Consider the following 26,611-nt stretch of genomic DNA (forward strand, 5'->3'; position numbering starts at 1 on the left):
AGTGTGATAAGGATTACAGTTGAAGTCGGAAGTTTACATGCACTTTAGCCAAATACATTTAAACTCAGTTTTTCACAATTCCTGACGTTTAAGCAAAGTAAAAAATCCGTTTTAGGTAAATTAAGATCACCACTTTATTTTAAGAATGTGAAATGTCATAATAATAGTAGAGATAATGATTTATTTCAGCTTTTATTTATTTCATCACATTCCCAGTGGGTCAGAAGTATACATATACTCAATTAGTATTTGGTAGCATTGCCTTTAAATTGTTGAACTTGGGTCAAACGTTTTGGGTAGCCTTCCACAAGCTTCCCACAATAAGTTGGGTGAACTTTGGTCCATTCCTCCTGACAGAGCTGGTGTAACTGAGTCAGGTTTTTAGGCCTCCTTGCTCGAACACACTTTTCAGTTCTGCCCACACATTTTCTATAGGATTGAGGTCAGGGCTTTGTGATGGTCACTCCAATACCTTGACTTCGTTGTCTTTAAGCCATTTTGCCACAACTTTGAAAGTATGCTTGGGGTCATTGTCCATTTGGAAGACCCGTTTACGACAAAGCTTTAACTTCCTGACTGATTTCTTGAGATGTTGCTTCAACATATCCACGTAATTTTCCTTCCTCATGATGCCATCTATTTTGTGAAATGCACTAGTCCCTCCTGCAGCAAAGCACCCCCACAACATGATGCTGTCACCCCAGTGCTTCTCGGTTGGGATGGTGTTCTTCTGCTTACAAGCCTCCCCTTTTTCCTCAAAACATTACGATGGTCATTATGGCCAAACAGTTCTATTTTTGTTTCATCAGACCAGAGGGCATTTCTCCAAAAAGTACGATCTTTGTCCCAATGTGCAGGTGCAAACCATAATCTGGCTTTTTTATGGCGGTTTTGGAGCAGTGGCTTCTTTCTTGCTGAGCGGCCTTTCAGGTTATGCCGATATAGGACTCATTTTACTGTGGATATAGATACTTTTGGCCCTGTTTCCTCCAGCATCTTCACAAGGTCCTTTGCTGTTGTTCTGGGATTTATTTGCACTTTTCGCACCAAAGTACGTTCATCTCTAGGAGACAGAGCCTGTCTCATTCCTGAGCGGTATGACGGCTTCGTGGTCCCATGGTGTTTATACTTGCGTACTATTGTTTGTACAGACGAACATGGTACCTCGGGTGTTTGGAAATTGCTCCCAAGGATGAACCAGCCTTGTGGAGGTCTACAATTGTTTTTCTGAGGTCTTGGCTGATTTCATTTGATTTTCCCATGGTGTCAAGCAAAGAGGCACTGAGTTTGAAGGTAGGCATTGAAATACATCCACAGGTACACCTCCAATTGACTCAAAGGATGTCAATTAGCCATTCAGAAGTTTCTAAAGCCATGACATCATTTTCTGGAATTTTCCAAGCAGTTTAAAGGCACAGTCAGCTTAGTGTATGTAAACTTCTGACCCACTGGAATTGTGATACAGTGAATTATAAGTGAAATAATTGGTCTGTAAACAATTGTTGGAAAAATTACTTGTGTCATGCACAAAGTAGATATCCTAACTGACTTGCCAAAACTATAGTTTGTTTACAAGAAATTTGTGGAGTGGTTGAAAAACAAGTTTTAATGACGCCAACCTAAGTGTATGTAAACTTCCGGTTTAAAAGGGTGGGTGCATTGAGGGTAGCTGACCCCTGTCCATGACCTTTCAAAATGAATGATGACCGAACGTACATCTATCTTACACAAATATAGAATACTCTCAGACTAACATATTGATTTAACCCCATAAACAAAAGCCAAGGATTGCCTTGGATAGATCAGATATCCTTGGCATTGTGACAAGGTGCTGCTCCTCTTTCATCATTGAACAAGTTCATGTTGCAGAATGACTGACAAACACCTGCAGGTAGGACAGTAAAAAGGAAAATGTAGACTGGCTGGGCATTAAAGGGATGAAGGGACCCTGACCTTTGTTATTTTGTCATATATCAGGTTGACCCTAGTACAACATTGACCCCTAGTGGTCTGAGTATTCACTTTGCTCTCAGGCCCTTCTTATGACCAATTATGTTTTCTGTGAACAGGTCTTGTAAATGAATGTACATTTACATACATTTAAGTCATTTAGCAGACGCTCTTATCCAGAGCGACTTACACAGGGGGTACCAGTAGAGTGTCAATGTGGAGGCTATATACAGGAGGTACCAGTACAGAGTCAATGTGGAGGCTATATACAGGATGTACCAGTACAGAGTCAATGTGGAGGCTATATACAGGGGGTACCAGTAGAGTGTCAATGTGGAGGCTATATACAGGAGGTACCGGCAGAGAGTCATAGTGGAGGCTATATACAGGAGGTACCAGTACAGTGTCAATGTGGAGACTATATACAGGAGGTACCTGTACAGAGTCAATGTGGAGGCTATATACAGGAGGTACCAGTACAGAGTCAATGTGGAGGCTATATACAGGGGGTACCAGTAGAGTGTCAATGTGGAGGCTATATACAGGAGGTACCGGCAGAGAGTCATAGTGGAGGCTATATACAGGAGGTACCAGTACAGAGTCAATGTGGAGGCTATATACAGGAGGTACCAGTACAGTGTCAATGTGGAGGCTATATACAGGAGGTACCAGTACAGAGTCAATGTGGAGGCTGTATACAGGAGGTACCAGTACAGAGTCAATGTGAAGGCTATATATAGGAGGTACCAGTACAGGGTCAATGTGAAGGCTTGCTCGTGTTTCTTGGCCCAAGCAAGTCTCTTCTTCTTTTTGGTGTCCTTGAGTAGTGGTTTCTTTGCAGCAATTCGACCATGAAGGCCTGATTCACACATTCTCCTCTGAACAGTTGATATTGAGATGTGTCTGTTAGTTCAACTCTGTGAAACATTTATTTGGGCAGCAATTTCTGAGGCTGGTAACTCTAATGAACGTATCCTCTGCAGCAGAAGTAACTCTGGGTCTCAATAAAATGCATATGAATTACTTAAAAATCATTAAATGTGATTTTCTGGATTTTTGTTTTAGATTCCGTCTCTCACGGTTGAAGTGTATCTATGATAAAAATTACAGACCTCTACATGCTTTGTAAGTTGGAAAACCTGCAAAATCGGCAGTGTGTCAAATAATTGTTCTCCCCACTGTATAGCCATATTATAAAGTATGAAAAGGCTTGTTCGTTCACATGTCATGAATTCACTATGACATGATATTTGTATTACGACTTTTATTATGTAATAGATCATATGGGTTGAAAAGTGTTTTATTAGAAAAGTATGAAAATCAAATTAAATATTATTTGTCACGTGCCGAATACAACCGGTGTAGACCTTAGTGAAATGCTTACTTACAAGCCCTTAACCAACAATGCAGTTAAGAAAAATACTTGTGAAGTAAAAAAAAAATAGTTATGTTTGAAAAGAAATGATTATATAAAAGTAACAAATAATTGAAGAGGGTGGGGGGTGGGGGGGGGCAGTCCCTCTGACACCGCCTGGTATAGAAGTCCTGAGTGGCAGGAAGCTTGGCCCTAGTGATGTACTGGGCCGTACGCACTGCCCTCTGTAGTGCCTTGCGGTCAGCGTTTTGAGGATCTGAGGACCCATGACAAATCTTTTCAGTATCCTGAGGGGGAATAGGTTTTGTCGTTCCCTCTTCACGACTGTCTTGGTGTGCTTGGACCATGATAGATTGTTGTTGATGCGGACACCAAGGAACTTGACACTCTCAACCTGCTCCAATACAGCTCCGTCGATGAGAATGGGGCGTGCTTGGTCCTCCTTTTCCTGTAGTCCACAATCATCTCCTTTATCTTGATCACATTGAGGGAATGGTTGCTGTCCTGGCACCACACAACCAGGTCTCTGACCTCCTCCCTGTAGGCTTTCTTGTTGTTGTTGTCAGTGATCAGGCCTGATGACACTGTTGTGTCATCAGCGAACTTAATGATAGTGTGGGAGTCGTGTCTAGCCATGCAGTCATGAGTGAACAGGGAGTACAGGAGGGGGCTGAGCATGCACCCCTGAGGGGCCCCCTGTGATGAGGATCAGTGTGGCAGATGTGTTGTTACTTACTCCTACCACCTGGGGGTGGCCCGTCAGGAAGTCCAGGATCCAGTTACCAGGTTCCTAAGCTTAGAGATGAGCTTTGAGGGCACTATGGTGTTGAAAGCGGAGCTGTAGTCAATGAACAGCATTCTCACCTTTTTTATTTTTTATCTAGGCAAGTCAGTTAAAGAACAAATTCTTATTTACAATGACAGCCTATAAAAGTGGGTTAACTTGTCACGAATCCCGCCGAAGATGGTGCCTCTTCCTGTTCGGGCGGCGCTCGTATTCTTTCTAGTTTATCTGCATACACCCAGTATTGTTCCCCCTGTTGATGATGCTTATTATGCATTATGGTTGAACCAAAGATTACATGTAACAAAAACATTTAATGAAAATGTCTAAATATATAGGTGAAATTAAATTAAACGATGTATGTTGATGCTAATGCTAACAATGGCATAATATATTCAATTTGCTGTGGGCCAGTGGCTCCCAAACATTTTATAGTCCTGTACCCCTTCAAACATTCAACCTCCCGCTGCATACCCTCTCTAGCACCAGGGTCAGCGCACTCTCAAATATTGTTTTTTTGCCATCATTGTAAGCCTGCCACACACACACTATACAATACATTTATTAAACATAAGAATGAGTGTGAGTTTTTGTCACAACCTGGCTTGTTGGAAGTGACAAAGAGCTCCTATAGGACCAGGGCACAAATAATAATGTAACAATCAATCATTTGGCTCTTTAATTAGCCATCTTACATATAAAACTGTATTTGTTCATTGAAAATTGAGAATAACTCACCACATGTTAGTGAGAAGGGTGTGCTTGAAAGGATGCACATAACTCTGCAATGTTGGGTTGTATTGGAGAGAGTCAGTCTTAAATCATTTTCCACATACAGTCTGTGCCTATATTTAGTTTTCATGCTAGTGTGGGCCCGAGAATCCACTTTCACATAGGTACATGGTTGCAAAGGGCATCTGTGTCTTAACAGGATACTCTGAGCGCAGCCCAATCCAGAAATATGGCAGTAGCTACTGATTAAATGACATTTTCACAGAACCTCTTGTTGCAATTTTGATGAGGCTTTCTTGTTTAGTTATCGGTAAGTGGACTGGAGGCAGGGCATGAAAGGGACAACGAATCCAGTTGTTTGTGTCATCCATTTCTGGAAAGTTTCGGCATTAACACCTTCATCCGAGCCTTGTGTAGGAAAAGGTAAAAGGCACCATAACCTCCACGCGCCATGTCAATCAAACATGTCAAAATGATAGCAACTAGACATGGGCTATTAAAAACAAGTGTGAGTAAATTGAGTATAATGTTTTGGGGAATTTAAGTCCCTCAGTCAGTCAAGCACCTGATTCTTTTTTTGTTATAGCTGGGCTGAAGCACGTTTACACTTGTTTTTTACGTTGAAAGATAGAATTCCCCATAAACACACTGGACAACAGAATTAGCACAAAAGGGTTACGTTTATTATGGAATATGACAATAAGATCATATTTTCAGGGGGTCAGGATTCTTCTCCGGTGCTGGCTGGCTATGCCTACAGCGGGTCCTCCCAGGGGATTGGTTGCACGCCGTTTTCATCAGGTCTGTCCTACCAGCCAGGCTGGTTTGCGGACAGACTGTCACTGGTCTGGGGAATGGACCCACTCCCAGGCATTGGCTCACCGGAGAGGGAGGTATAGATGCAGTATCAGTGCATTAGACAGTCAAGATGGAAGAATTACAGGTACGTGGGAAGATCCTTCTCCACCGCCTGAAATGGAGAATAAATAGTTGTGATGAATTGCATCCATGCCTTTTAGTTTCTCTCCTTATATTGATTTAATATAATTCAATTTCATTTGTTAGGTAAGAGCTGAACCAGTAGGCCTATCTGTGCATTAGACATCTCTAACACAAAGAAAGCTAAGATTCAAATTCCTATTCAAATGAAATTGTATTTGTCACATGCGCCAAATACAACAGGTGTTGGTAGACCTTACCATGAAAAGCTTACTTACAAGCCCTTAACCAACAATGCAGTTAAGAAAATAGAGTTAAGAAAATATTTACTAAATAAACAATGAAAAAATGTAAAATAGTTTAAAAAAGCAACAAAATAAAATAACAATAATGAGGCTATATTCAGGGGGTACCGGTACCAAGTCAATGTGTGGAAGTACAGGTTAGTCGAGGTAATTTGTACATGTAGGTTGGCGTAAAGTGACTATGGATAGATAATAAACAGCGAGTAACAGCAGTGTAAAAACAAAGGGGTGTCAATGCAAATAGTCCAGGTGGCCATTTGATTGTTCAGCAGTCTTATGTTTTGGGGATAGAAGCTATTAAGGAGGCTGCAAATGAGGGTTAGGAAGGAACAGACAGAGTATCCCGTCTACCACACAACGAAGTTACTACAACGTATCCAATTTACCAGCAGAGACATTCTTCAAAAGACTCGGTTGGGAAACACGGCCTTCTATCTACCACCAACCTACCGAAGCCCAGCTCAGAGTAAATATTTATTGCATGTTCCTTTTCCAAATGGGCGGTAATTTAGAATGCATAAGATACTGTATTTACAATAGCACAGCTTCGCCCTTTGTTCCTCAGTCTTCCCACTCTTTCACTCAAACCCAGACCCTTTTATTTTGTGTAACCAGCTGTCATATCTGTTCCGCCCGATAGGGACGTTTTCCTTTATGACGTAATTTGTAATCAAGTTATGATTTAATTCTGTGTATGTGTAATTCTGTGTGATTAGTTAGGTATTTAGTAAATACATAATTAAACCCAATTTTTTATTGCTGATTCAACTTGTGTGCCAGGGTTCGTGCAGATAACCAAGAATTTACAACTTTCAGATGAGACTGAATTAAGATGACGATTAATATTACCTGCTATTGATGTAAAATATTACTAGGTAATTAAGAGGTTATTCAGAAGATAACAGCTCTATAAAAATTATTTAGTGGTGCCCGACTCTCTAGTTAATTACATTTACATTATTAGCTCAATCAGGTAATATTAATTATGGATAAATTATTTTATAGAATAGCATGTCATATCACTTAATCCGGCATAGCCAAAGACACGATTAGTGATGAGCTTTGGGGGTACAACGGTGTTGAACGCTGAGCTGTAGTCAATGAACAGAATTCTCACATAGGTGTTCCTTTTGTCCAGGTGGAAAAGGGCAGTGTGGAGTGCGATTGAGATTGCGTCATCTGTGGATCTGTTGAGGCGGTATGCGAATTGGAGTGGGTCTAGAATTTCCGGGATGATGGTGTTGATGTGAGCCATGACCAGCCTTTCAAAGCACGTCATGGCTACCGACGTGAGTGCTACGGGGTGGTAGTCATTTAAGCAGGTTACCTTAGTGTTCTTGGGCACAGGGACTATGGTGCTCTGCTTGAAACATGTAGGTATTACAGAATCGGTCAGGGAGAGGTTGAAAATGTCAGTGAAGACACTTGCCAGTTGGTCAGCTCATGCTCTGAGTACATGTCCTGGCTCTCCGTCTGGCCCTGTGGCCTTGTGAATGTTAACCTGTTTCGAGGTCTACAGAGAGTGTGATCACAGTCGTCCGTAACAGCTGGTGCTCTCATGCATGCTTCAGTGTTGCTTGCCTCAAAGCGAGCATAAAAGGTATTTAGCCCATCTGGTAGGCTCGCATCACTGGGCAGCTCGCGGCTGGGTTTCGCTTTGTAGTCTGTAATAGTTTGCAGTGTCTGCAAGCGTCATGTCAAAATAGGTTAGTTGATCACCAAATATGGCGTTTCGCTGAACAACGATTTTCATTTACTCCCGTGACTGCTGGTATTTACTTCCAAAAAAGTTCTAAGATGGTTTTTACAAGCAACTTAAAAAATGCCTCTTCGACACCTCCAATGTATCGAGCTGTTGTAGGCTAGACTTCCGACCTGTGAGTGGAAGTAATGAGAGATTGGAGGTGCCGAATAGGCACTTTTTCGGTTGCTTGTACATTTTTATTTACACCTTTTTTGGAAGTACATACGGGCTGTAACAAGGGATAGATGAAGATTGTTGCTCAGCGAAACTCCATAATTGGTGATCAACAAACGTATTTTCACATTATAACTTGCTGACCACACCGCCCGCGTTGCAAAATACTTTTATACATACAGTGGGGGAAAAAGTATTTAGTCAGCCACCAATTGTGCAAGTTCTCCCACTTAAAAAGATGAGAGGCCTGTAATTTTCATCATAGGTACACTTCAACTATGACAGACAAAATGAGGGAAAAAAATCCAGAAAATCACATTGTAGGATTTTTTATGAATTTATTTGCAAATTATGGTGGAAAATAAGTATTGGGAGAATGGGAGTTTTAATCGCAGCTTCCTAGGTGTTAGAGAGGTCTCTAACGCACATATACTGGTTCAGGTAAGAGCCATGACAGTAGCAGCTTGCTGTAGGGACATTATGAGATACGATGTCTGCCCTATATTCACATTGTCTGCGTGCTTGATAGAGGATTGCTGACTGATCCCGATGCCAACACCCCGCTCATCACCCTCACATGACCTTCCAACCCCCCGCTACAGCAACACCCCACTCTGTTCAACTGAGAAAATGCATCACTAACAACAATTTTATGGTGTTGTGAGCACATGAAATGGTCAATAATGCATGCTTTTCAGAGGCAAAGAAACAAGGTATAATGTTAGGGGGGGTGATTCCAGGCCGGGCCTGAGGTTATGGTTGAGTACTGCTGTCTTACATGGATGTGTCAGTTAGTCCATCATAGGCCTATGCTGTAATTAGATTCAATGTGTGAGAGTAAAAGTCATTGACTTACGCTGGGATCACCCATCGGTCCATATCTCTTCATAACCTGGCCCTCTCTGTTGATAAGGAACTATAAAGCCAGAGAAAAGGAACTGAGGGTTGGACATTTAAACTAATTCTGCATTTAACATCCCATTTCTAGCTGCAAAAACTGGTAATAATCAAAAGGTCTTGTTTTCGATTTGTTAACCCAACAATTCATGAATCTTAAAATAAACCTATAACTAAAGCTAGAATCCTTCATTTAAACAATGACAAAGTGGGCACCCTGACACTGGTTTGGTTTAAAAGTAAGGGGATGTGCTATGGATGCAAAGATGGACCATCCATGACATCAACATGTATAGTTTTAATCATGTTTTGAGGCTATACAGTGTTTGTTTACATTTACATTGTTTACAAACAAGGCACACACAAACTTCTATTTTGGGGTTTGACAGTTGAACTATGCTAATGAGGCATTTATAAGTTATATTTTTCAAGAATCAATGGGTATATACAGTACCAGTGAAAAGTCTGGACTCACCTACTCATTCAAGGGTTTATCTTTATTTTTACTATTTTCTACATTGTAGAATAATAGTGAAGACATCAAAACTATGAAATAACACATGGAATCATGTAGTAACCAAGTGTTAAACAAATCAAAATATATTTTATATTTGAGATTCTTCAACCCTTTGCCTTGATGACAGCTTTGCACACTCTTGGCATTCTCTCAACCAGCTTTACCTGGAATGCTTTTCCAACAGTCTTGTGGGATATGAGCCCTTGTTGGCTGCTTTTCCGTCACTCTGCGGTCCAACTCATCCCACACCATCTCAATTGGGTTGAGGTTGGGTGATTGTAGCGGCCAGGTCATCTGATACAGTACCATCACTCTCCTTCTTGGTCAAATAGCCCTTACACAGTCTGGAGGTGTGTCATCTGTTCATCTACTCTGTGTCTCGCAGAGATACGGCGGTTAGAACCAAAAATCTCAAATTTGGACTCATCAGACAAAAGGACAGATTTCCACCGGTCTAATGTTCATTGCTAGTGTTTCTTGACCCAAGCAAGTTCCTTCTTATTGGTGTCATTTAGAAATGGTTTATTTGCAGCAATTCGACCATGAAGGCCTGATTCACACAGTCTCCTCTGAACAGCTGATGTTGAGATGTGTCTGTTACTTGAATTCTGTGAAGCATTTATTTGGGCTGCAATCTGAGGTGCAGTTAACTCTAATGAACTTATCCTCTGCAGCAGAGGTAACTCTGGGTCGTCCTTTCCTGTGGCGGTCCTCATGAGAGCCAGTTTCATCATAGCGCTTGATGGTTTTTGCGACTGCACTTGAAGGAACTTGAAAAGTTCCAGGTTGACTGACCTTCAAATCTTAAAGTAATGATAGACTGTAGTGTCTCTTTGCTTATTTGAGCTGTTCTTGGTCTTTTACCAAATAGGGCTGTCTTCTGTATACCAGCCCTACAGTACCTTGTCACAACACAATGCATTTGAGCCAATCAGCTAAGAATGAAAGAAATTCCACAAATTAACTTAACAAGGCACAGCAGTTAATTGAAATGCATTCCAGGTGACTACTTCATGAAGCTGGTTGAGAGAATTTGTATTTTTATTCATCCTTTATTTAACTAGGTAAGTCAGTTAAGAACAAATTCTTATTTACAATGACGGCCTACCTTAAGGCAAAAGGCCTCCTGGGGCTGGGATTAAAAATACCAAAAGGGGCTGAGATTAAAAATAATAAAAAATAAATATATCCACGACTGAGTCTTTGAATGAAAAGATTGAGATAAAACTGTCCAGTTTGAATGTTTGTTGCAGCTCGTTCCAGTCACTAGCTGCAGCGAACAGAAAAGAGGAGTGACCCAGGCATGTGTGTGCTTTGGGGGACCTTTAACAGAATGTGACTGGCAGAATGGGTGTTGTATGTGGAGAATGAGGACTGCAGTAGATATCTCCGATAGGGGGGAGTGAGGCCTAAGAGGGTTTTAAAAATAAGCATCAACCAGTGGGTCTTGCGATGGGTATACAGAGATGACCAGTTTACAGAGGAGTATAGGGTCCAGTGATGTGTCCTATAAGGAGCATTGGTGGCAAATCTGATGGCCGAATGGTAAAGAACATCTAGCCGCTCGAGAGCACCCTTACCTGCTGATCTATAAATTGTCTCCGTAATCTTGCATGGTTAGGATGGTCATCTGAATTAGGGTTAGTTTGGCAGCTTGGGTGAAATAGAAGCGATTACAATAGAGGAAACCAAGTCTAGATTTAACTTTAGCCTGCAGCTTTGATATGTGCTGAGATGTGCTGACCGTGTACTGTCTAGCCGTACTCCCAAGCACTTGTGCGAGGTGACTACCTCAAGCTCTAAACCTTCAGAGGTAGTAATCACACCTGTGGGGAGTGGGGCATTATTCTTACCAAACCACATGACCTTTGTTTTGGAGGTGTTCAGAACAAGGTTAAGGGCAGAGAAAGTTTGTTGGACACTAAAAGTTTTTTGTAGGGCATTTAACACAAAATCCGGGGAGGGGCCAGCTGAGTATAAGACTGTATCATCTGCATATAAATGGATGAGAGAGCTTCCTACTGCCTGAGCTATGTTGTTGATGTAAATTGAGAAGTGCGTGGGGCCTACGATTGAGCCTTGGGGTACTCCCTTGGTGTGACAGGCAGTGGCTGAGACAGCAGATTTTTCTGACTTTATACACTGCACTCTTTGAGAGAGGTAGTTAGCAAACCAGGCCAAAGACCCCTCAGAGACACCAATACTCCTTAGGCGGCCCACAAGAATGGAATGATCTACCGTATCAAAAGCTTTGGCCAAGTCAATAAAAATAGCAGCACAACATTGTTTGAGAATCAAGGGCAATGGTGACATCATTGAGGACCTTTAAGGTTGCAGTGACACATCCATAACCTGGGAGGAAACCAGATTAAATACCAGAGAGAATACTATATCCATCAAGAAAGCCAGTCAGTTAATTATTGACAAGTTTTTCCAACACTTTTGATAAACAGGGCAAAATAGAAATAGGCCTATAACAGTTAGGCTCAGCTTGATCTGTGTGTTCAAAACTCTCAAGGCAAAGGGTGGCTACTTTGAAGAATCTCAAATATAAAATATATTTTGATTTGTTTAACACTTTGTGTTGGTTACTACATGATTCCATATGTGTTATTTCATAGTTTTGATGTCTTGATGTTTTGATGTCTTTCATAGTTTTGATGCCTACACTATTATTATTATACAATTTAGAAAATAGTAAAAATAAAGAAAACCCTTGATTGATTAGGTGTGTCCAAACATTTCACTGGTAGTGTACATATAAAAATCATGAGCTGGCGCACACCTATAAAAATTATTTTGTGTGGAGGTGCTGACTACACTCCATATACAGTATAAACTCCCAGTAATTTATTGAATAAATCACCAACGTTTCGGCATCACTGTGCCTTCTTCAGGTGATGCCGAAACATTGCTGATTTAACCAATAAATTACTGTGAGTTTATATATGGAGTGTGTGATGCTCTTTATTTTTACTGTACATATAGTGTTCATTTAAAGTAAAAAAATGGATGTAGCAATTAAGGATGTAGCAATCTAGCTTTAAGTTTGTATTTGTATTACTCTAGGCCCAGAAAGACCACGATAATACGACTACCTAATTAATTTTTTTGTAAACAAAAATAGACATAGGCCAGGGGTATTCAATCAGGGATCCAAGGAGGTACAGTGGGGGGTCTGGAAAATGTGCTTTTTAAAATAAATGTTTTATGAATATCGCTATCAACAGAATAAACATGTTTATTTACATACCTAGAGTAGAGAATATGACCATTTCTTTCCAATGATGTCAACTTTATTTCTTTACTTCTAATATTGAGCAAATTACTCCCACTGGAGTACCTGACATAGGGCTTTGAAAAAGTCCCCGTGAATAGGCTGCTGGCTGCTGGTAAGCTTTCTTGACTTGGACATTCATTTTTGCCAACACATGGCTAACCTTTTTTTTCAACCAGTTAAACAGCTGCTCTTAGTGAAAATACAGTGCATTCAGAAAGTATTCAGAACCCTTCACTTTTTCCACATTTTGTTACATTACAGCCTTATTCTAAAATTGATACAATTATTTTTCCCCCCTCAATCTACACACAATACCCCATAATGACAAAAGCTAAAACATGTTTGCGGAAATTTTTGCAATAAGGCTGTAAAGTACCAAAATGTGGAAAAACTGAAGGGGTCTGAATATTTTCCAGATTAACTGTATGTTTGGAGTTAGCCTATTAGCTAGAAAGGTATGTTAGAGTTTACACTTCCAATTATAATGTGGGGAGGTGAATATAATGAAAAACTATCTAACAAATCTTTTCCTTGCCGTTATCATTCACTTGATGATAAGACATGCGAAAAAATTTGTGTTTTGTCAACGTATGATTCGTGTCCCTGGGTTTTCCTGGGAGGGGGTCCCTGGGCAAGAAAAGGAGGAAGAACCCTGACATAGGCAATAACGTTGAACTCGATGGGCATGGCACTGAGCAACCTTTTCTTTCACGAGGGATATAATCTTGGCACAAAACTTTGGGTTACTCCAACTCAGCTGTGTCAACTTGTTCTGATGGGAATATCAGATGACTAATAAGAGATAAATATATACCTTAGTGAAATTCCACTTGATGCCACTGATGAGACAAAAAAACAAGATCATTAGATGAAGCAAACATTAACACAGTGACAATAACCAAACTCATACACGTTACATTAGAACATCTACTTATATACTGCATATAAGTCATTATGCTTATCTGAGCAATAGTAAGCAGTTGTAAAAAATTAGATATCATGTGTTTTAAGTCTTAACATATTTTCTATGTATGGTCAAAAATAATCATATGTGATGAGTCTAACCACTCCATTAGTAACACGTCTCTCCAATACGTCTCCACTTACTTTCCCAGGAAGCTTCTCCCCTTGGGCTGCTCCTTCAGCCACTTCCACATGGGGTGGGCGTTGGGCCCGTTCACATTGATCTTACTGAACATTGGGAAATCAGCATTGTAGGACTTGGCAAAATTCTTGATCTGAGATTCAGTGCCAGGTTCCTAAAATTAACACAAAATATACCATTGTAATAACATAATAATAATCATGTTGTAAAAATGCTTTAGGTGTAGACTTGAGACTTGAAATAAATAACAATGAGATGTAGCTACCTGTCTCCCGAACTGGTTGGAGGGGAAGGCCAGGATGCGTAAACCTTTCTCAGCGTACTTCGCGTGCATCTCCGCAAACTGAGAGTAGTTTACTGGGGTTTTACTTCATTTAGAGGCAACATTGACGATGATAACAACATTGCCCCTACACACACACACACACATTAAAACACAGGAGATAACAGGTTCAGGGCTTTTGGAAGGGGTATGGTGAATGATGTATAACATGATTGTGGTTATTTAGCAGGGCCGGTAACTAAACGAGTATCGCGATACTCTATACTATTATTCTATGTAATAGAATAGTATAGTGGCAAGGAAACACTTCTAGAGGAAAACAGTCCTAATGTTGGAAACAAACAACACAATATTTAACATACAGCAGGTTTTTAAGGGACCAAAGAGTTGTTTTCATTTTTGCCATGAAAAATAATATTGCAATACTGGTATCGTCACAGCCCTATTATATAGTATTTTGGAATGCTGAGTAACTTCTTCCACCTTCTCACCTGTATTGCTCGAGGGATACCTCGTTGCCATCAATATCCTTTGCAGAGAAGTCATAAATAGACGAGGCCGTCTGCCAGTCCTCTGTCGGAGCAGACTGGGAAGGAAGAGAATAAAAGAAGAGTGAGTAAAATATGAATGTGTGTCCTGTTTGGTGCTAGCTCATGAATGCCTGTCTGATGTGCGTGCAGGTACATACGTGCGCTTTCTCACGCTCACTGTAAAGACTAACTAAGCCTGAGCCAGAATGTCAGCAAACCTCACTATCTCTCTCAAAGTGATATTAAAAAGTGATATTAAAAAGTCAATATTCTAATAAAATGCCTTGGTGCTCATCCATTCTACACCGAAATCTGTCACACCCTGATCTGTTTCAACTGTCCTTATTTTCCCCGGTGTATATATCCCTGTGTTTCCTGTCTCTCTATGCCAGTTCGTCTTGTTTGCCAAGTCAACCAGCGTTTTTCCTTGCTCCTATTTTTTTCCCAGTCTCTTTTGTTTCTAGTCCTCCTGGTTTCGACCCTTGCCGAACCCACCTGCCTGTTCAAGTCTGCCTATCCCCTTGTACTGTTTGGACTCAGATCTAGTTTTCTGAACCCCTGTCTGGCCTGACCTCGAGACTGCCCTTCGTCTGGTACTGTTTTGGACTCTGACCCGGTTTATGAACTCTCGCCTGTCCCCGACCTACCTTTTGCCTACCCCTTGGATGAATAAATATCGGAGCTCAACCATCTGCTTCCTGTGTCTGCATTTGGGTCTCGCCTTGTGTCCTTATAGAAATCCATGTAATAACACATTTGGAAAAGGTGTTTGAATGACAGAAAAGCAGCGATTCATATGTGTTAACGTTACTGATTACAAGGGTGTATTTTCCCCTTCAGCAATAAACACTATGCACTTGGCATACGTCCAGAGACAGATTCAACAGCAGAAAACCTTCCCTAGTCAATATCTCCAAAACATTTTAATCAAAGTGCTGCTTTGATTCACCATTCCTCAGTAATCTTACCAATGTCGAGAGCATGACAGAGAAAAGGACAGCGGACCCTAGTAGATGCATGACTACCTTTCAGTAAATGAAAATGCAGAAAGCTTATGTCTCACAGTTGACCGTGAGCCTTTCGGTGTCACACCCTGATCTGTTTCACCTGTCTTGTGCTTGTCTCCACCACCCAGCAGGTGTCTCCCATTTTCCACATTATCCCCTGTGTATTTATACCTGCGTTTTCTGTTTGTCTGTTGCCAGTTCGTCTTGTCCCGTCAAGTCTTGCCAGCGTTTTTCTCTGCGTTTTTTCCTCTGTCTGGTTTTTGTTCTCGTCTGACCAATGATCGGTAAGATTTACAACATTAACATAAAAAAATGGGCGGAGAAAAAGTCTAATGCTGAGTATTGTTTTTTCCTCTGTCCTGACCTGTTGCCAGTTCGTCTTGTCCCGTCAAGTCTTGCCAACCTTTTGCCTGTCCTGACCCTGCCCGCCAACTACAACTGCCAACTATTTACCAGGATTACAAACCCATCCCTGTCATCAACCTGCCTTTTGCCTGCCCCTGTGTACTCAATAAATCTCTGAGACTTGAACCATCTGCCTCACTTGTCTGCATCTGGGTCTCACCCTGAGTCATGATAAGTATAGTATCCCTATGCTACAAAACCCCACTATTTCACCAAATTACACTGAACAAAAAGAAAGTGTAAAGTGTTGGTTCCATGTTTCATGAGCTGAAATAAAAAATCTTTGAAATATTCCATCTGCACAGAAAGATTTTTTTCTCAAATTTTGTGCACAAATTTGTTTACATCCATGTCGGTGAGAATTTCTCCTTTGCCAATATAATCTATCCACCTGATAGGTGTGGCATAGCAAGAAACTGATTAAACAGCATGATCATTAAACTGGTGCACCTTGTGCTGGGGACAATAAAAGGCCACTTTAAAATGTGCAGTTGTCACACAACACAATGCCACAAATGTCTCATGTTAAGGGAGCGTGCAATTGGCATGCTTACTGCAGGAATGTCCACCAGAGCTGTTAACAGATAATTGAATGTTAATGTCTCTACTATAAGCTGCCTCCAACGTCGTTTTAGAAAAATTGGCAGTACGTCCATCCGGCCTCACAACCGCAGACCACGTGTAACCACGTCAGCTCAGGATTTTCACATTCAGCTTCTTCACCTGTGGAATTGACTGGGGGGGGGGGGGGTCCCCAGTGGGTGGGCTGGCAGCCAAGTGGGTGGGCCTATTCCCTCCGAGGCCCACCCGTGCCCAGTCATGTGAAATCCATAGATTAGGGCCTAATGAATTTATTTCAATTAACTGATTTCCTTATTTTAATTGTAACTTAGTAAAATCTTTGAAATTGTTGCAATTATATTTTTGTTCAATATCACTTCAGAACATCTTTAGAACAATATGGTATAGAATAGAAACAACAGAGGTGCTTATGTTTGCATTTCCGAAGCAAGAGAGGATCTGAGAATCAGTATTTTCATATGAGGGTGGTGGTGCCAGGCAATGCCTTATATAACATGCCTGACAGTGGTAGGCAACAGAATTGATTCAGTAGAGGTAATTTCACCATTCTGAAAAGGTGAAGCCAGAGGAAAATATGAACCCTTCAAAATGTTTCAACTTTACCACTCACTGATGTCATCTAACAAACAAGGTAAATCATATAGCCTACTCACACATATTAAGGATATAAAGGAAGGTTCTGACATCATACAGCAGGGATCGTCAACTAGATTCAGCTGGAACATAATTACAAATAATTTGTAGAACGCAAATTGACAGCAAGAAGCCCAAACAGATACAATATTTGACTAAAACAATTATTTCAAAACCTGCTTACATTTGTATACGGTCATATACACTGAGTGTACAAAACATTAGGAACACATTTCTACATGACATAGATTGCAGGTCAAAGTTATGATCCCTTATTGATTTCACTTGTTAAATCTACTTCAAATCAGTGTAGATGAAGTGGAGGAGACGTGGAAGTGGAGAATGATTTTTAAGCCTTGAGACATGGATTGTGTATGTGTGCCATTCAGAGGGTGAGTGGGCAAGACAAAATATTTAAGTGACATTGAACTGGGTATAGTAACAGGTGCCAGGAGCACCGGTTTTAGTGTCAAGAACTGCAACGCTTTCCCGTGTGTATCAAGAATGGTCCACCGGCCTCCCGGGTGGCGCAGTGGTTAAGGGCGCTGTACTGCAGCGCCAGCTGTGCCATCAGAGTCCCTGGGTTCGCGCCCAGGCTCTGTCGTAACCGGCTGCGACCGGGAGGTCCGTGGGGCGACGCACAATTGGCTTAGCGTCGTCCGGGTTAGGGAGGGCTTGGTCGGTAGGGATGTCCTTGTCTCATCGCGCACCAGCGACTCCTGTGGCGGGCCGGGCACAGTGCTCGCTAACCAAGGTTGCCAGGTGCACGGTGTACCCTCCGACACATTGGTGCGGCTGGCTTCCGGGTTGGATGCGCGCTGTGTTAAGAAGCAGTACGGCTGGTTGGGTTGTGTATCGGAGGATGCATGACTTTCAACCTTCGTCTCTCCCGAGCCCGTATGGGAGTTGTAGCGATGAGACAAGATAGTAGCTACTACAACAATTGGATACCACGAAATTGGGGAGAAAAAGGGGTAAAAAATTTAAAAAATAAAAAGAATGGTCCACCATCCAAAGGACATCCAGCCAACTTGACACAACTATGGGAAGCATTGGAGTCAATATGGGCCAGCATCCCTGTGGAACGCTTTCGAGACCTTGTAGAGTCCATGCTGCGACGAATTGAGGCTGTTCTGAGGGCAAAAGGGGGTGCAATTCAATATTAGGAAAGTGTTACTAATGTTTTGTACACTCAGTGTATATATACATTTCCATTTCTAATATGCGTGGCAATACTTTGGAACAGATTTCTAGAAGGCTTGGGGGGCCAAATAAAAATCACCAACTGGCCGCCAGTTGGGGAACCCTGCCATATATACCCCCATACCAAATAAATATCTCAACTGAAAACCAGACAGATGATACTTGTCCATATCTTTTCCAATTTACAGACACAATATCCTTTAACACCCTGTATTTCCATAGCTTTTTCACAGACATCAAATGATGAATGCGTCATCCAGAGTATAATGACATACTAAAACACAAACTGCTAAATTGTCCTAATATGCACTGTAGGTTCGGCCACTTTGCTGATAGCAGGTTATCAGTACAAACCAGAAGGGCAGTGGAAGTAATGGTTTCATGACACATCCGATGTCCCCAGTTAATCTAATGTAGCAGGGGTGGAATAAAAGTCCCCTGTAAACAAGAAAGGCAAAAACAATACAATAGCTACAATCAACAATGTTAGACACACTTGGAATTCAGTAAACTAATAATCTACATGTGTTTTTTATTAGATAGCTAATGGTAAATGTTATGATATCAAATTCATTCTGAATACGACTAACAAGGACTCCACAGCTTGCCAATGCCCCAAATATCAAGGCACAATTAATTTGCCATATTTTGCAACTAGATTGATGTAGCAATACATGGCTACATACACAAGGGTTTGTTGGTTGTGAACATAGAGAATGATAGAGGCCTATAGTGGGTATTACCATTGGCTGAGCCATTGAGGGCATCCACCATTTTTATGTAGACTAGGGATTCATATCACAGATTAGTTATACAAATCTTTGTTCATATTTTCCAGAACATCTACCAAGTTTCAATACCGGGAATAAATCACATTTAGCCCAAGAAATACCTTTAAGAATATCGCACCCAGGGTTCTCCCAAAATAAAAACAAACATTCTCTGCACCACTATGTAAAGGTTTCACAGCAAGTGAAACTGATATTTAGTAATGACAGAGTAACTTTGATCACCATGGACATTGCGAAACAGGCCGTTCAGAAATTTAGAGCGTTATCATGTTTCTCAATTGATTCAGTGCATTTCATCAGTAGGCCTAGGCTCCAATTTGCATTCCGCCCAAACAGATCCACAGATGATGCAATCTCTATTGCACTCCACACTGCCCTTTCTCACCTGGACAAAAGGAACACCTACGTGAGAATGCTATTCATTGACTACAGCTCAGCATTCAACACCATAGTACCCTCAAAGCTCATCACTAAGCTAAGGAACCTGGAACTAAACACCTCCCTCTGCAACTGGATCCTGGACTTCCTGACGGGCCGCCCCCAGGTGGTGAGGGTAGGTAGCAACACATCTGCCACGCTGATCCTCAAAACTGGAGCTCCCCAAGGGTGCGTGCTCAGTTCCCTCCTGTACTCCCTGTTCACCCACGACTGCATGGCCAGGCACGACTCCAACACCATCATTAAGTTTGCAGACAACACAACAGTGGTAGGCCTGATCACCGACAACGACGAGACAGCCTATAGGGAGGAGGTCAGAGACCTGGCCGGGTGGTGCCAGAAAAAAAACTATCCCTCAACGTAACCAAGACTAAGAAGATGATTGTGGACTACAGGAAAAGGAGCACCAAGCACTCCCCCATTCTCATCGACGGGGCTGTAGTGGAGCAAGTTAAGAGCTTCAAGTTCCTTGGTGTCCACATCAACAACAAACTAGAATGGTCCAAACACACCAAGACAGTCGTGAAGAGGGCACGACAAAGCCTATTCCCCCTCAGGAAACTAAAAAGATTTGGCATGGGTCCTGAGATCCTCAAAAGGTTCTAAAGCTGAAACATTGAGAGCATCCTGACCGGTTGCATCACTGCCTGGTACGGCAATTGCTCGGCCTCCGACCGCAAGGCACGTAGAGGGTGGTGCGTACGGCCTAGTACATCACTGGGTCAAAGCTGCCTGCCATCCAGGACCTCTACACCGGGCAGTGTCAGAGGAAGGCCCTAAAAATTGTCAAAGACCCCAGCCACCCCAGTCATAGTCTGTTCTCTCTACCACTGCATGGCAAGCTGGACCGGAGTGCCAAGTCTAAGACAAAAAGGCTTCAACAGTTTTTACGCCCAAGCCATAAGACTCCTGAACAGGTAACCTAATGGTTACCCAGACTATTTGCATTGTGTGCCCTCCCCAACCCCTCTTTTACGCTGCTGTTACTCTCTGTTTATCATATATGTATAGTCACTTTAACTATACATTCATGTACATACTACCTCAATTGGCTCGACCAACCAGTGCTTCTTGGCTAACCGGGCTATCTGCATTGTGTCCCAACACCCGCCAAACCCCTCTTTTTACGGTACTGCTACTCTCTGTTCATCATATATGCATAGTCACTTTAACCATACCTACATGTACATACTACCTCAATCAGCCTGACTAACTGGTGTCTGTATATAGCCTTGCTACTGTTATTTTCACATTTCTTTTTAGTGTTGTTTTATTTCTTTACTTACCTACACACACGCACACACGCACACGCACACACACACACACACACACACACACACACACACACACACACACACACACACACACACACACACACACACACACACACACACACACACACACACACACACACACACACACACACACACACACACACACACACACACACACACACACACACACACACACACACACACACACACACACACACACACACACACACACACACACACACAATCACATACCTTTTTCTCACACTATTGGTTAGAGCCTGTAAGTAAGCATTTCACTGTAAGGTCTACTACACCTATTCGGCGCACGTGACAAATAAACTTTGATTTGATTTGTTTATATTTTTGTTCAGTATAGTAGCTGCATCAACTTTCACAAATAGCTAACTAACATTAGTTGTAAAGAAGATATGACACCCAAATCACATAAAAGGAAGCAATTGATATTCACTAGTTATTGTTTTATGCTTCATGGTGTAATGGAGTATGAATGACCTGTCTTGTAGTAGCCAGAAAATATGACAATTTGCTATAGTTTTAGCTATGCTTCATGGTTCAATGGATCCAGTATGAATGACCAGTCTTGCTGCCACATTATATGAAAAGGCTCATTGTACAACTATCTCCTTGTTGGTCAGCTGTGTCATGACGGAGGCTACCTGGTGAGCCAAGGTGAGTTGGACCAGACCTTTGTATGAGTTTAAAAGTCAGTTCGAGGACAAACCCAGCGAGGGTCATCCACAACGGCAGACCCCACCGTACTGGTAGTACATAACGATGACCCCACGGACCAGATGTTTGTTTTCTTTTCTGGTAATGTTATTGACCGTGTAGCCACAACATTGGGAGTCACCCAATGTAGGCCTTAATATTAACCAGGCAAATGAAATATGAGTCGGCACCTGTCAGTTTGCTTTAGTCCTGTAATTGTTAAAACAATATTGAATTCCTTCATTTTCACCCATGCAGAGAAGCCTAAAGTTGGTATCAAGACCGTCAAGATGTACTGCCAGCGGATGCAGGAGGAGAACATCACACGTGCTGTACTGCACTGTAGTTCAGATGGGAATGACACCTTCCGCAAAGCAGGTGAGGTTTTCAAATGAACAACTTTGATGTACATCTGTGTACATTTAAAACCTCCTGATGCACGGATCTCGCTAACGGGATCAAAATCGATAACATCCGTTGAAGCTGGAGCGCGGCAAATTCAAATGACAAAATTGTAATATTAAACATTCATGAACATACAAGTGTCCTACATCATTTAAAAGCTTAACTTCTTTTTAATCCAACCACGTTGTCAGATTTCAAAAAGGCTTTACGGTGAAAGCATAACATGCGATTATCTGAGGACAGCGCCCCACACCAAAATACTTTTCCAAACCAGCACAGGCTTCACAAAAGTAACAAATAGCGATAAGATAAATCACTTACCTTTGAAGATCTTCCTCTGTTTGCAATCCCAAGGGTCCTCATTTTTCAAAAAACAAGCCTGAGACCCTTTCTAAAGACTGTTGACATCTAGTGGAAACCATAGGAACTGTAATCTGGGAGCTATTTATTTGTATATCCCATAGACAAGAATTGAAATGGACTGTGACATTTTCTGGATGGATTTTCCTCAGATTTTCACCTGCCATATCAGTTCTGTTATACTCACAGACATTATTTTAACAGTTTTAGAAACGTCAGAGTGTTGTCTATCCAAAGCTACCAATTATATATGCATATCCTAGCTTCTGGGCCTAGGTAACAGGCATTTTACTTTGGGCACGTCACTTCCGAACACTGCCCCCTAGCCCTAAGAGCATTCATTAAAGGCTATTTTTTCATATCATATTTTAGTCACTAGTTGACATGGCCCCCCAAGTACATCCTGGAACTGTTTCTACAGCAGGATCTTATAATAAACATCACTGAGCATCAGGTAAGCAGATGGAAAAATTCAGATTTTTGTTGATATGATATAGTCATTAAACAACATCACAGTAATCTAATATGATTGTCTTGCTTTTCTTCCTTTTGTTGCAGCTGGTTCCTGAACACATAGTCATGACAAAAGAGGAACTGTCTGAATTGCTGTTACTACAGTATCCTTTCACAGCATGGAATACAAACTCATATCTGGATGGAGTATAAATCCTCTATTGTATGGGCTGCATTAACAAGCATAGCCACCACAAATTATCAAACTTAAAAAATACATTTTAAATATGATTCACTTCGATAAATTACAAATTGGTGATATTTAAATATTTAAATATGAATCTAATACTGGATCACATTATATAGATAGTTGTGTGTTGGGATTCCTTCACCGGTCTCTCAGTCAACTGAAGGAAAGCCAACTGCCTACAGTAGGCTCCAACAAGGAGACCCTGTGGCCCGGTACTTTGGATTGAAAAGAGGCCAGGTACAAATTCATCTCATTGACCTATTGCCTAAAATGTGGTTAAAGAGATTCTCTGTTAGTTCTGTATACTTTTTAGCCAGTAGTTCTGAAAGTAGCACTCACCAGCCAAAAGTGGTCCCTGAAAATGGTATACTATTGTACAGTGCCACCAGAAAGTATTTATATGCCTTATTCCTCATTTTGTTGTTACAGCTTGAATTCAAAATGGATCTCACCCATCTACACACAACAGCCGATAATGACAAAGTGAAAACGTGTTTTTAGAAATATCTCATATTCATGATGTCTTTGTGAGACGCAGAGTAGGTGAACGGATGATCTCCACATGTGTGGTTCCCACCGTGAAGCCGTGAAGGTGTGATGGTGCTTTGCTGGTGACACTGTCTGTGATTTATTTAGAATTCAAGGCACCCTTAACCAGCATGGTTACCACAGCATTCTGCAGCGATACGCCGTCATATCTGGTTTGCGCTTAGTGGGACTATCATTTGTTTTTCAACAGGAAAATGACACAAGACACACCTCCAGGCGGTGAATGGGCTATTTGACCAAGAAGGAGAGTGATGGTGCTGCATCAGATGACCTGGCCTCCACAATCACCCAACCTAAACCCAACTGAGATGGTTTGGGATGAGTTGGACCGCAGAGTGAAGGAAAAGTAGCCTACAAGTGCTCAGCATATGTGGGACCTCCTTCAAGACTGTTGGAAAAGCATTCCAGGTGAAGCTGGTTGAGAGAATGCCAAGAGTGTACAAAGCTGTCTTCAAGGCAAAGGGGGGCTACTTTGAAGAAGTTTTGATTTGTTTAACTTTTTTGGTTACTACATGAGTGCTATTTTATAGTGTTGATGTCTTCACTATTATTCTACAATGTAGAAAATAGTAAAAATAAAGTAAAACCCTTGAATAAATAGGTGTGTCCAAACTTTTGCCTGGTACTGTAAGTATTCACACCTCGAGTCAATATGTTGTAGAAGCACCTTTGGCCGCGATTACTGCTGTGAGTCTTCCTGGGTAAGTTTCTCAGAGCTTTCCACACCTGGACTGTGCAACATTTGCCCATTCTTTTCAAAATTCTTCAAGCTCTGTCAAATTGGTTGTTGATCATTGCTACAACCATTTTCAGGTCTTGCCAAGTAGATTTAAGTCAAAACTGTAACTCGGCCACTCAGGAACATTCACCGTCTTCTTGGTGAGCAACTCCAGTGTAGATTTGGCCTTGTGTTTTAAGCTATTGTTCTGCTGGAAGGTGAATTTGTCTCCCAGTGTCTGGTGGAAAGCAGATTGAACCAGGTTTTCCTCAAGGATTTTGCCTGTACTTAGCTCCATTCCGTTTCTTTTTTATCCTGAAACAATCTCCAGTTCTTAACGATTACAAGCATACCCATAACATGATGCAGGCACCACTATGTTTGAATGGAGAGTGGTACTCAGTAATGTTTTGTATTTGCCCCAAACATAACACTTTGCATTCAGGACAACAAGTTTATAGCTTTGCCACCTTTTTTGCAGTATTACTTTAGTGCCTTGTTGCAAACAGGACGCATGCTTTGGAACATTTTTATTCTGTGCAGGCTTCCTTTTCACTCTGTCAATTAGGTTAGTATTGTGGAGTATCTACAATGTTGTTGATCCATCCTCAGTATTCTCCTATCGCAGCCATTAAACATGGTAACTATTGTGAAATCCCTGAGCGGTTTCCTTCCTCTCCAGCAACTGATTTAGGCAGGATGCCTGTATCTTTGTAGTGACGATGAATTCATACACCATCCAAAGATTAATTAATATCTTCACATGCTCAAAGGGATATTCAATGTCTGCTTTTTAGTAAAGATCATCAGACCCAGTGAGACCGCTGGGTGACATATCACCAACAGGCTGGTCCAGTGAGGATTTCAATGTGTGAATATCTTGATTGCACTTTTAGGGCTGTTTCCTAACCGGTTTCTCGGCATTGTTAATCATTTCTTATGACTACAATACATTGTTTATTCAGATGTATTGGGGATTGTAGTTCATTTGAAAAAGTTCCTTCTGATTCTACTCTTGTCCCTTTAGCTACACTGCGCTGTAGGTAAAGAGCAGTGGGTGAGCCAACACTGAGCCAATACGGTTGTTTACTCGTGGATTATTCTACAGCTGGCCTCACATTTCTTTGGATGAAGCGAGGGATTTTCTTTGTTAGTACAGGTTTGTAATTTTGTACAATAAATCTTTAAACAGACATCGTTGGAACAACACACGAATGGAAGTTGCTCACATTGATTGTGTCAAATTTCACATCACAATTGTTGTTAGGCTAATATAAAGGGGAACACAGTTAATAGATAATCTCAACTGGTGGAGTGCATGGCAAGTTTTAAAACTAGCAAGTAGAAATATAAGCCATTTAAAAAAAAAAATGTTAACCTTTATTTTACTAGGCAAGTCAGTTAAGAACAAATTCTTATTTTCAATGACGGCCTAGGAACAATGGGTTAACTGCCTGTTCAGGGGCAGAATGACAGATTTGTACCTTGTCAGCTCGGGGATTTGAACTTGTAACCTTTCGGTTACTAGTCCAACGCTCTAACCACTAGGCTACCCTGCCGCCCCATGGGGGCCATTAGGTTGAAGGTGTTAATCTAATGACCTTAGCAAAAAAGTACAATATACTGAATCATGATAAATTAACTGTAAAAAGTTAATGTCCACATACCTGTTTCCTGAAGTGAGCCATCTACTGTAGTGTGGGCAGCTCAGACTGAGCTAGGCAAAGGGCTTGAACAAAATTCAAATGTTGTGGATAATGTTTACGTCAATGGCCCTACAGGACTATTATTAAAACATTTGCCTAACCAGTGACTGTTTCCTGATTACTAAACCAGCCTTCATTCTTTGTTTAGTGGGGGGAGGGTCACGGTATGAGATGGACATTAGTCAACTGGCTTGGTTAACGTTCTGGTTCCTTCTTCCCTTTATAATGCCATTCTCTCATTGAAGGTGATACCGCGATCACACTTAATACTGTAGTTGGTTAGTGCCCATAAGCCTCGTTTACACCTTATGCTAACATGTGAGTTTCATGATCTGAGCAATATGATCCAATAACTATCTGATCAAGGTGTCACGTCTACACATTGTATTAGAATGTCTCTTATCCTTCCACTGTGTCTGCATTGTGATCAGATTAGCTGGTGCCTCGCTGTATGCAAATGACTTGACAGATATTATTTCAAAATAATATGAAA

The 26,611-nt window shown here is 41.4% G+C and overlaps 2 pseudogenes; one reads left to right on the plus strand and one right to left on the minus strand.

Annotated features, from left to right (window-relative positions):
• Positions 1-5,502: 5,502 nt before the first annotated feature.
• LOC115108260 (phospholipid hydroperoxide glutathione peroxidase-like) lies at positions 5,503-26,242 on the minus strand (annotated as a pseudogene).
• On the plus strand, positions 16,377-25,561 carry LOC115108261 (DNA-directed RNA polymerases I, II, and III subunit RPABC1-like; annotated as a pseudogene).
• Positions 26,243-26,611: the final 369 nt, after the last annotated feature.

This window comes from Oncorhynchus nerka, linkage group LG24, assembly GCF_034236695.1.
Source record: "Oncorhynchus nerka isolate Pitt River linkage group LG24, Oner_Uvic_2.0, whole genome shotgun sequence".
Classification (NCBI taxonomy): Eukaryota; Metazoa; Chordata; class Actinopteri; order Salmoniformes; family Salmonidae; genus Oncorhynchus; species Oncorhynchus nerka.